This window comes from Cavia porcellus, unplaced genomic scaffold (assembly GCF_034190915.1).
Source record: "Cavia porcellus strain 051 isolate PalLab524CR breed Dunkin Hartley unplaced genomic scaffold, mCavPor4.1 scaffold_44, whole genome shotgun sequence".
Taxonomy (NCBI): Eukaryota; Metazoa; Chordata; class Mammalia; order Rodentia; family Caviidae; genus Cavia; species Cavia porcellus.
This window is the reverse complement of record NW_026947527.1, coordinates 5467386-5480110: the sequence shown is the minus strand read 5'-3', so window position 1 is coordinate 5480110 and position 12725 is coordinate 5467386.

Here is a 12725-nt window from a genome sequence, read left to right as displayed (position 1 = left end):
TAGTAGGAGTGAGAAAAACATCACGGGGTGGTTTGAATCGGAGGGTCTGAATTAGGATAGGCAGTGAGTGGCAATGTAGGATGGAGAAAAGCACCGCGGGGTGGTCAGGATGGGGAGGTCAGGGAACATGCAGTGGCAATGTAGGATAGGTTTCTGAAAAACATCGCGGGGTGGTGCGCATTGTATGGGTGTGTGTTACATTACATTCACTAGTAGGAGTGAGAAAAACATCACGGGGTGGTGCGTATTGTATGGGTCTGTGTTACATTACATTCACTAGTAGGAGTGAGAAAAACATCACGGGGTGGGGCGCATTGTATGGGTGTGTGTTACATTACATTCACTAGTAGGAGTGAGAAAAACATCACGGGGTGGTGTGAATCGGAGGGTCTGAATTAGGATAGGCAGTGAGTGGCAATGTAGGATGGAGAAAAGCACCGCGGGGTGGTCAGCATGGGGAGGTCAGGGAACATGCAGTGGCAATGTAGGATAGGTTTCTGAAAAACATCGCGGGGTTGTGCGCATTGTGTGGGTGTGTGTTACATTACATTCACTAGTAGGAGTGAGAAAAACATCACGGGGTGGTGCGAATCGGAGGGTCTGAATTTGGATAGGCAGTGAGTGGCAATGTAGGATGGAGAAAAGCAACGCGGTGTGGTCAGCATGGGGAGGTCAGGGAACATGCAGTGGCAAGTAGGATAGGTTTCTGAAAAACATCACGGGGTGGTGTGCATTGTATGGATGTGTGTTACATTACATTCATTAGTAGGAGTGAGAAAATCATCCCGGTTTGGTGCGCATTGTATGGGTGTGTGTTACATTACATTCACTAGTAGGAGTGAGAAAAACATCACGGGGTGGTGTGAATCGGAGGGTCTGAATTAGGATAGGCAGTGAGTTGCAATGTAGGATGGAGAAAAGCACCGCGGGGTGGTCAGCATGGTGAGGTCAGGGAACATGCAGTGGCAAAGTCGGATAGGTTTCTGAAAAACATCGCGGGGTGGTGCGCATTGTATGGGTGTGTGTTACATTACATTCACTATTAGGAGTGGGAAAAACATCACGGGGTGGTGTGAATCGGAGGGTCTGAATTAGGATAGGCAGTGAGTGGCAATGTAGGATGGGGAAAAGCACCGCGGGGTGGTCAGCATGGGGAGGTCAGGGAACATGCAGGGCAATGTAGGATAGGTTTCTGAAAAACATCAAGGGGTGGTGCGCATTGTATGGGTGTGTGTTACATTACATTCACTAGAAGGAGAGAGAAAAACATCACGGGGTGCTGCGAATTGTATGCGTGTGTGTTACATTACATTCACTAGTAGGAGTGAGAAAAACATCAGGGGGTGGTGTGAATCGGAGGGTCTGAATTAGGATAGGCAGTGAGTGGCAATGTAGGATGGAGAAAAGCACAGCGGGGTGGTCAGCATGTGGAGGTCAGGGAACATGCAGTGGCAATGTAGGATAGTTTTCTGAAAAACATCACGTGGTGGTGCGCATTGTATGGGTGTGTGTTACATTACATTCACTAGTAGGAGTGAGAAAAACATCACGGCGTGGTGTGAATCGGAGGGTGTGAATTAGGATAGTCAGTGAGTGGCAATGTAGGATGGAGAAAAGCACAGCGGGGTGGTCAGAATGGGGAGGTCAGGGAACATGCAGTGGCAATATATAATAGGTTTCTGAAAAACATCGCGGGGTGGTGCGCATTGTATGGGTGTGTGTTACATTACATTCACTAGTAGGAGTGAGAAAAACATCACGGGGTGGTGTGAATCGGAGTGTCTGAATTAGGATAGGCAGTGAGTGGCAATGTAGGATGGAGAAAAGCACCGCGGGTTGGTCAGCATGAGGAGGTCAGGGAACATGCAGTGGCAATGTAGGATAGGTTTCTGAAAAACATCGCGAGGTGGTGTGCATTGTATGGGTGTGTGTTACATTACATTCACTAGTAGGAGTGAGAAAAACATCACGGGGTGGTGCGCATTGTATGGGTGTGTGTTACATTACATTCACTAGTAGGAGTGAGAAAAACATCACGGGGTGGTGTGAATCGGAGGGTCTGAATTAGGATAGGCAGTGCGTGGCAATGTAGGATGGAGAAAAGCACCGCGGGGTGGTCAGCATGGGGAGCTCAGGGAACACGCAGTGTCAATGTAGGATAGGTTTCTGAAAAACATCGCGGGGTGGTACGCATTGTATGGGTGTGTGTTACATTACATTCACTAGTAGGAGTGAGAAAAACATCGCGGGGTGGTGCGCATTGTATGGGTGTGTGTTACATTACATTCACTAAGAGGAGTGAGAAAATCATCACGGGGTGGTGTGAATCAGAGGGTCTGAATTAGGATAGGCAGTGAGTGGCAATGTAGGATGGAGAAAAGCACCGCGGGGTGGTCAGCATGGGGAGGTCAGGGAACATGCAGTGGCAATGTAGGATAGGTTTCTGAAAACCATCGCGGGGTGGTGCGCATTGTATGGGTGTGTGTTACATTACATTCACAAGTAGGAGTGAGAAAAACATTACGGGGTGGTGCGCATTGCATGGGTGTGTGTTACCTTACATTCACTAGTAGGATTGAGAAAAACATCACGGGGTGGTGCGCATTGTATGGGTGTGTGTTACATTACATTCACTAATAGGATTCAGAAAAACATCACGGGGTGGTGCGCATTGTATGGGTGTGTGTTACATTACATTCACTCGTAGGAGTGAGAAAAACATCACGGGGTGGTGTGAATCGGAGGATCTGAATTAGCATAGGCCGTGAGTGGCAATGTAGGATGGAGAAAAGCACCGCGGTGTGATCAGCATGGGGAGGTCAGGGAACATGCAGTGGAAATGTAGGATAGTTTTCTGAAAAACATCGCGGTGTGGTGCGCTTTGTATGGGTGTGTGTTACATTACATTCACTAGTAGGAGTGAGAAAAACATCTCGGGGTGGTGCGCATTGTATTGGTGTGTGTTACATTACATTCACTAGTACGAGTGATAAAAACATCACGGGGTGGTGCGCATTGTATGGCTGTGTGTTGCATTACGTTCACTAGTAGGAGTGAGAAAAACATCACGGGGTGGTGTGAATTGGACGGTCTGAATTAGGATAGGCAGTGAGTGGCAATGTAGGATGGAGAAAAGCACCACGGGGTGGTCAGCATGGGGAGGTCAGGGAACATGCAGGGGCAATGTTGGATAGGTTTCTGAAAAACATCGCGGGGTGGTGCGCATTGTATGGGTGTGTGTTACATTACATTCACTAGTAGGAGTGAGAAAAACATCACGGGGTGGTGCGCATTGTATGGGTGTGTGTTACATTACATTCACTAATAGGAGTGAGCAAAACATCACGGGGTGGTGTGAATCGGAGGGTCTGAATTAGGATAGGCATGAGTGGCAATGTAGGATGGAGAAAAGCACCGCGGGGTGGTCAGCATGGGGAGGTCAGGGAACATGCAGTGGCAATGTAGGATAGGTTTTTGAAAAACATCGCGGGGTGGTGCGCTTTGTATGGGTGTGTGTTACATTACATTCACTAGTAGGAGTGAGAAAAACATCACGGGGCGGTGCGCATTGTATGGGTGTGTGTTACATTACATTCACTAGTACGAGTGAAAAAAACATCACGGGGTGGTGCCCATTGTATGGGTGTATGTTACATTACATTCACTAGTAGGAGTGTGAAAAACATCACGGTGTGGTGTGAATCGGACGGTCTGAATTAGGATAGGCAGTGAGTAGCAATGTAGGATGGAGAAAAGCACCGCGGGGTGGTCAGCATGGGGAGGTCAGGGAACATGCAGTGGCAATGTAGGATAGGTTTATGAAAAACATCGCGTGGTGGTGCGCATTATGGGTGTGTGTTAAATGACATTCACTAGTAGGAGTGAGAAAAACATCACGGGGTGGAGCGCATTGTATGGGTGTGTGTTACATTACATTCACTAGTAGGAGTGAGAAAAACATCACGGGGTGGTGCGAATCGGAGGGTCTGAATTAGGATAAGCAGTGAGTGGCAATGTAGGATGGTGAAAAGCACCGCGGTGTGGTCAGCATGGGGAGGTCAGGGAACATGCAGTGGCAATGTAGGATAGGTTTCTGAAAAACATCGCGGGGTGGTGTGCATTGTATGGATGTGTGTTACATTACATTCACTAGTAGGAGTGAGAAAAACATCACGGGGTGGTGCGCATTGTATGGGTGTGTGTTACATTACATCCACTAGTAGGAGTGAGAAAATCATCACGGGGTGGTGCGCATTGGATGGGTGTGTGTTACATTACATTCACTAGTAGGAGTGAGAAAAACATCACGGGGTTGTGTGAATCGGAGGGTCTGAATTAGGATAGGCAGTGAGTGGCAATGTAGGATGGAGAAAAGCACCGCGGGTTGGTCAACATGTGGAGGTCAGGGAACATGCAGTGGCAATGTAGGATAGGTTTCTTAAAAACATCCGATTCAGACGCTCTGATTCACAGCACACCGTGATGTTTTTCTCACTCCTACTAGTGAATGTAATGTAACACACACCCATACAATGCGCACCAACCCGGGATGCTTTTCAGAAACCTATCCTACATTGCCACTGCATGTTCCCTGACCTCCCCATGCTGATCACCGCGCAGTGCTTTTCTCTCTCTGACATTGCCACTCACTGCCTATCCTAAATCAGACCCTCCGATTCACACCACCCCGTGATGTTTTTCTCACTCCTACTAGTGAATGTTATGCAACACACACCCATATAATGTGCACCACCCCGCGATGTTTTTCAGAAAGCTCTCCTACTTTGCCACTGCATGTTTCCTGAAGTCCCCATTCTGACAACCCCGCAGTGCTTTTCTCCATCCTACATTGCCACTCACTGCCTATCGTAATTCAGATCCTCCGATTCACATCATGCCGTGATGTTTTTATCACTCCTACTAGTGAATGTAATGTAAAACACACCCATACAATGCGCACCACACCGTGATGTTTTTCTCACTCCTACTAGTGAATGTAATGTAACACACACCCATAAAATGCGCACCACACCGCGATGTTTTTCAGAAACCTATCCTACATAGCCACTGCATGTTCCCTGACCTCCCCATGCTGACCACCCCGCGGTGCTTTTCTCCATCCTACATTGCCACTCACTGCCGATACTAATTTAGACCCTCCGATTCTCACCACCTCGTGATGTTTTTGCAACTCCTAATAGTGAATGTAATGTAACACACACCCATACAATGCGCACCACCCCGTGATGTTTTTCTCACTCCTACTAGTGAATGTAATGTAACACACACCCATACAATGCGCACCACCCCGCGATGATTTTCAGAAACCTATCCTACATTGCCACTGCATGTTCCCTGACCTCCACATGCTGACCACCCCGCGGTGCTTTTCTCCATCCTACATTGCCACTCACTGCCTATCCTAATTCCGACCCTCCGATTCACACCACTCCATGATGTTTTTCTCACTCCTACTAGTGAATGTAATGTGACACACACCCATACAATGCGCACCACCCCGCGATGTTTTTCAGAAAACAATCCTACATTGCCACTGCATGTTCCCTGACCTCCCCATGCTGACCACCCCGCGGTGCTTTTCTCCATCCTACATTGCCACTCACTGCCTATCCTAATTCAGACCCTCCGATTCACACCACCCCGTGATGTTTTTCTCAGTCCTACTAGTGAATGTAATGTAACACACACCCATACAATGCTCACTATCCCGTGATGTTTTTCTCACTCCTACTAGTGAATGTAATGTAACACACAACCATACAATGCGCACCACCCCGCGATGTTTTTCAGAAGCCTACCCTACATTACCACTGCATGTTCCCTGACCTCCCCATGCTGACCACCCCGCGGTGTTTTTCTCCATCCTACATTGCCACTCACTGCCTATCCTAATTCAGACCCTGCGATTCACACCACACCGTGATGTTTTTCTCACTCCTACTAGTGAATGTAATGTAACACACACCCATACAATGCGCACCATCCCGCGATGTTTTTCAGAAACCTATCCTATATTGCCACTGCATGTTCCATGACCTCCCCATGCTGACCACCCCGCGGTGCTTTTCTCCATCCTACATTGACACTCACTGCCTATCCTAATTCAGACCCTCCGATTCACACCACCCCGTGATGTTTTTCTCACTCCTACTAGTGAATGTAATGTAACACACACCCATACAATGCGCACCACCGCGTGATGTTTTTCTCACTCCTACTAGAGAATGTAATGTAACACACACCCATACAATGCGCACCACCCCGTGAGGTTTTTCTCACTCCTACTAGTGAATGTAATGTATCACACACCCATACAATGCGCACCAACTCGCGATGTTTTTCAGAAAACTATCCTACATTGCCACTGCATGTTCCATGACCTCCCCATTCTGACCACCCCGCGGTCCTTTTCTCCATCCTACATTGCCACTCACTGCCTATTCTAATTCAGACCCTCTGATTCACACCACCCCGTGATGTTTTTCTCACTCCTACTAGTGAATGTAATGTAACACACACCCATACAATGCACACCACCCCGTGATCTTTTTCTCACTCCTACTAGTGAATGTATTGTAACACACACCAATACAATGCGCACCACCCCGTGATGTTTTTCTCACTCCTACTAGTGAATGTAATGTAACACACACCCATAAAATGCGCACCACCCCTTGATGTTTTTCAGAAACCTATCCTACATAGCCACTGCATGTTCCCTGACCTCCCCATGCTGACCACCCCGCGGTGCTTTTCTCCATCCTACATTGCCACTCACTGCCGATACTAATTCAGACCCTCCGATTCTAACCACCTCGTGATGTTTTTGTCACTCCTACTAGTGAATGTAATGTAACGCACACCCATACAATGCGCACCACCCCGTGATGTTTTTCTCACTCCTACTAGTGAATGTAATGTAACACACACCCATACAATGCGCACCACCCCGTGATGTTTTTCAGAAAACTATCCTACATTCCCACTGCATGTTCCCTGAATTCCCCATGCTGACCACCCCGTTGTGCTTTTCTCCATCCTATATTGCCACTCACTGCCTATCCTAATTCAGACCCTCCGATTCACACCACACCGTGATGTTTTTCTCACTCCTACTAGTGAATGTAATGTAACACACACCCATACAATGCGCACCACCCCCCGATGTTTTTCAGAAACCTATCCTGCATTGCCAAGGCATGTTCCCTGACCTCCCCATGCTGACTAAGCCGCGGTGCTTTTCTCCATCCTACATTGCCACTCACAGCCTGTCCTAATTCAGACCCTCCGATTCACACCACCCCGTTCTGTTTTTCGCACTCCTACTAGTGAATGTAATGTAACACACACCCATACAATGCACACCACCCCGTGATGTTTTTCTCACTCCTACTAGGGAATGTAATGTAACACACACCCATACAATGCGCTCCACCCCGTGATGTTTTTCTCACTCCTACTAGTGAATGTAATGTAACACACACCCATAAAATGCGCACCACCACTTGATGTTTTTCAGAAAAATATCCTACATAGCCACTGCATGTTCCCTGACTTCCCCATGCTGACCACCCCGCGGTGCTTTTCTCCATCCTACATTGCAACTCACTGCCGATACTAATTCAGACCCTCCGATTCTCACCACCTCGTGATGTTTTAGTCACTCCTACTAGTGAATGTAATGTAACACACACCCATACAATGCGCACCACCCCATGATGTTTCTCTCACTCCTACTAGTGAATGTAATGTAACACACACCCATACAATGTGCACCACCCCGCGATGTTTTTCAGAAACCTATCCTACATTGCCAATTCATGTTCCATGACCTCCCCATTCTGACCACCCCGCGGGGCTTTTCTCCATCCTACATTGCCACTCACTGCCTATCCTAATTCAGACCCTCTGATTCACACCAACCCGTGATGTTTTTCTCACTCCTACTAGTGAATGTAATGTAACACACACCCATACAATGCGCACCACCCCGTGATGTTTTTCTCACTCCTACTAGTGAATGTAATGTAACACACACCCATACAATGCGCACCACCCCGCGATGTTTTTCAGAAACCTATCCTAATTTGCCACTGCATGTTCCCTGACCTCCCCATGCTGATGGACCCGCGGTGATTTTCTCCTTCCTACAGTGCCAGTCACTGCCGATACTAATTCAGACCCTCCGATTCTAACCACCTCGTGATGTTTTTGTCACTCCTACTAGTGAATGTTATGTAACAGACAACCATACAATGCGCACCACCCCGTGATGTTTTTCTCACTCCTACTAGTGAATGTAATGTAACACACACCCATAAAATGCGCACCACCCCATGATGTTTTTCAGAAAACTATCCTACATTCCCACTGCATGTTCCCTGACTTCCCCATGCTGACCACCCTGTGGTGCTTTTCTCCATCCTACATTGCCACTCACTGCCTATCCTAATTCAGACCCTCCGATTCACACCACACCGTGATGTTTTTCTCACTACTACTAGTGAATGTAATGTAACACACACCCATACAATGCGCACCACCCCCCGATGTTTTTCAGAAACCTATCCTGCATTGCCACTGCATGTTCCCTGGCCTACACATGCTGACCACCCCACGGTGCTTTTCTCCATCCTACATTGCCACTCACTGCCTATCCTAATGCAGACCCTCCGATTCACACCACGCCGTGATGTTTTTCTCACTCCTACTAGTGTATGTAATGTAACACACAGCCATACAATGCGCACAACCCCGCGATGTTTTTCTGAAACTTATCCTACATTGCCACTGCATGTTCCCTGACTTCCCCATGCTGACCACCCCGCGGTGCTCTTCTCCATCCTACATTGCCACTCACAGCCTGTCCTAATTCAGACCCTCCGATTCACACCACCCCGTGATGTTTTTCGCACTCCTACTAGTGAATGTAATGTAACACACACCCATACAATGCGCACCACCCCGTGAAGTTTTTCTCACTCCTACTAGTGAATGTAATGTAACACACACCCATACAATGCGCACCACCCCGCGATGTTTTTCAGAAAACTATTCTACATTGCCACTGCATGTTCCATGACCTCCCCATTCTGACCACCCCTCGGTCCTTTTCTCCATCCTACATTGCCACTCACTGCCTATCCTAATTCAGACCCTCTGATTCACACCACTCCGTGATGTTTTTCTCACTCCTACTAGTGAATGTAATGTAACACACACCCATACAATGCACACCACCCCGTGATGTTTTTCTCCCTCCTACTAGGGAATGTAATGTAACACACACCCATACAATGCGCACCACCCCGTGATGTTTTTCTCACTCCTACTAGTGAATGTAATGTAACACACCCCCATAAAATGCGCACCACCACTTGATGTTTTTCAGAAACCTATCCTACATAGCCAGTGCATGTTCCCTGACCTCCCCATGCTGACCACCCCGCTGTGCTTTTCTCCATCTTACATTGCAACTCACTGCCGATACTAATTCAGACCCTCCGATTCTCACCACCTCGTGATGTTTTTGTCACTCCTACTAGTGAACGTAATGTAACACACACCCATACAATGCGCACCACCCCGTTATGTTTTTCTCACTCCTACTAGTGAATGTAATGTAACACACACCCATACAATGTGCACCACCCCGCGACGTTTTTCAGAAACCTATCCTACATTGCCAATGCATGTTCCATGACCTCCCCATTCTGACCACCCCGCGGTGCTTTTCTCCATCCCTCATTGCCACTCACTGCCTATCCTAATTCAGACCCTCTGATTCACACCACCCCGTGATGTTTTTCTCACTCCTACTAGTGAATGTAATGTAACACACACCCATACAATGCACACCACCTCGTGATGTTTTTCTCACTCCTACTAGTGAATGAAATGTAACACACACCCATACAATGCGCACCACCCCGTGATGTTTTTCTCACTCCTACTAGTGAATGTAATGTAACACACACCCATACAATGCGCACCACCCCGTGATGTTTTTCTCATCCCTACTAGTGAATGTAATGTAACACACACCCATAAAATGCGCACCAACCCGGGATGCTTTTCAGAAACCTATCCTACATTGCCACTGCATGTTCCCTGACCTCCCCATGCTGACCACCGCGCGGTGCTTTTCTCTCTCCGACATTGCCACTCACTGCCTATCCTAAATCAGACCCTCCGATTCACACCACCCCATGATGTTTTTCTCACTCCTACTAAGGAATGTTATGCAACACACACCCATATAATGTGCACCACCCCGCGATGTTTTTCAGAAACCTATCCTACTTTGCCACTGCATGTTTTCTGAAGTCCCAATTCTGACCACCCCGCGGTGCTTTTCTCCATCCTACATTGCCACTCACTGCCTATCGTAATTCAGACGCTCCGATTCACATCACGCCGTGATGTTTTTATCACTCCTACTAGTGAATGTAATGTAACACACACCCATACAATGCGCACCACCCCGTGATGTTTTTCTCACTCCTAATAGTGAATGTAATGTAACACACACCCATAAAATGCGCACCACACCGCGATGTTTTTCAGAAACCTATCCTACATAGCCACTGCATGTTCCCTGACCTGCCCATGCTAACCAGCCCGCGGTGCTTTTCTCCATCCTACATTGCCACTCACTGCCGATACTAATTTAGACCCTCCGATTCTCACCACCTCGTGATGTTTTTGTCACTCCTACTAGTGAATGTAATGTAACACACCCATACAATGCGCACCACCCCGTGATGTTTTTCTCACTCCTACTAGTGAATGTAATGTAACACACAGCCATACAATGCGCACCACCCCGCGATGATTTTCAGAAACCTATCCTACATTGCCACTGCATGTTCCCTGAATTCCCCATGCTGACCACCCCGTTGTGCTTTTCTCCATCCTACATTGCCACTCACTGCATATCCTAATTCCGACCCTCCGAATCACACCACTCCATGATGTTTTTCTCACTCCTACTAGTGAATGTAATGTAACACACACCCATACATAGCGCACCACCCCATGATGTTTTTCAGAAAACTATTGTTCATTGCCACTGCATGTTCCCTAACCTCCCCATGCTGACCACCCCGCGGTGCTTTTCTCCATCCTACATTGCCACTCACTGCCTATCCTAATTCAGACCCTCCGATTCACACCACCACGTGATGTTTTTCTCACTCCTACTAGTGAATGTAATGTAACACACACCCATACAATGCGCACCACCGCGTGATGTTTTTCTCACTCTTACGAGTGAATGTAATGTAACACACACCCATACAATGCGCACCACCCTGTGATGTTTTTCTCACTCCTACTAGTGAATGAAATGTAACACACACCCATACAATGCGCAACACCCCGCGATGTTTTTCAGAAACCTATCCTACATTGCCACTGCATGTTCCATGACCTCCCCATTCTGACCACCCCGCGGTGCTTTTCTCCATCCTACATTGCCACTCACTGCCTATCCTAATTCAGACCCTCCGATTCACACCACCCCGTGATGTTTTTCTCACTCCTACTAGTGAATGTAATGTAACACACACCCATACAATGTGCACCACCCCGCGATATTTTTCAGAAAAATATCCTACATTGCCACTGCATGTTCCCTGACCTCCCCATGATGACCACCCCGCGGTGCTTTTCTCCATCCTACATTGCCACTCACTGCCTATCCTAATTCAGACCCTCCGATTCACACCACCCCGTGATGTTTTTCTCACTCCTAATAGTGAATGTAATGTAAAACACACCCATACAATGCACACCACCCTGTGATGTTTTTCTCACTCCTACTAGTGAATGTAATGTAACACACACCCATACAATGCGCACCACCCCGCGATGTTTTTCAGAAACCTATCCTTCATTGCCACTACATGTTCCATGACCTCCCCATTCTGACCACCCCGCGGTGCTTTTCTCCTTCCTATATTGCCACTCACTGCCTATCCTAATTCAGACCCTCCAATTCACACCACCCCGTGATGTTTTTCTCACTCCTACTAGTGAATGTAATGTAACACACACCCATACAATGCGAACCAACCCGGGATGCTTTTCAGAAACCTATCCTACATTGCCACTGCATGTTCCCTGACCTCCCCATGCTGATCACCGCGCAGTGCTTTTCTCTCTCTGACATTGCCACTCACTGCCTATCCTAAATCAGACCCTCCGATTCACACCACCCCGTGATGTTTTTCTCACTCCTACTAGTGAATGTTATGCAACACACACCCATATAATGTGCACCACCCCGCGATGTTTTTCAGAAACCTCTCCTACTTTGCCACTGCATGTTTCCTGAAGTCCCCATTCTGACAACCCCGCAGTGCTTTTCTCCATCCTACATTGCCACTCACTGCCTATCGTAATTCAGATCCTCCGATTCACATCATGCCGTGATGTTTTTATCACTCCTACTAGTGAATGTAATGTAAAACACACCCATACAATGCGCACCACACCGTGATGTTTTTCTCACTCCTACTAGTGAATGTAATGTAACACACACCCATAAAATGCGCACCACACCCCGATGTTTTTCAGAAACCTATCCTACACAGCCACTGCATGTTCCCTGACCTCCCCATGCTGACCACCCCGCGGTGCTTTTCTCCATCCTACATTGCCACTCACTGCCGATACTAATTTAGACCCTCCGATTCTCACCA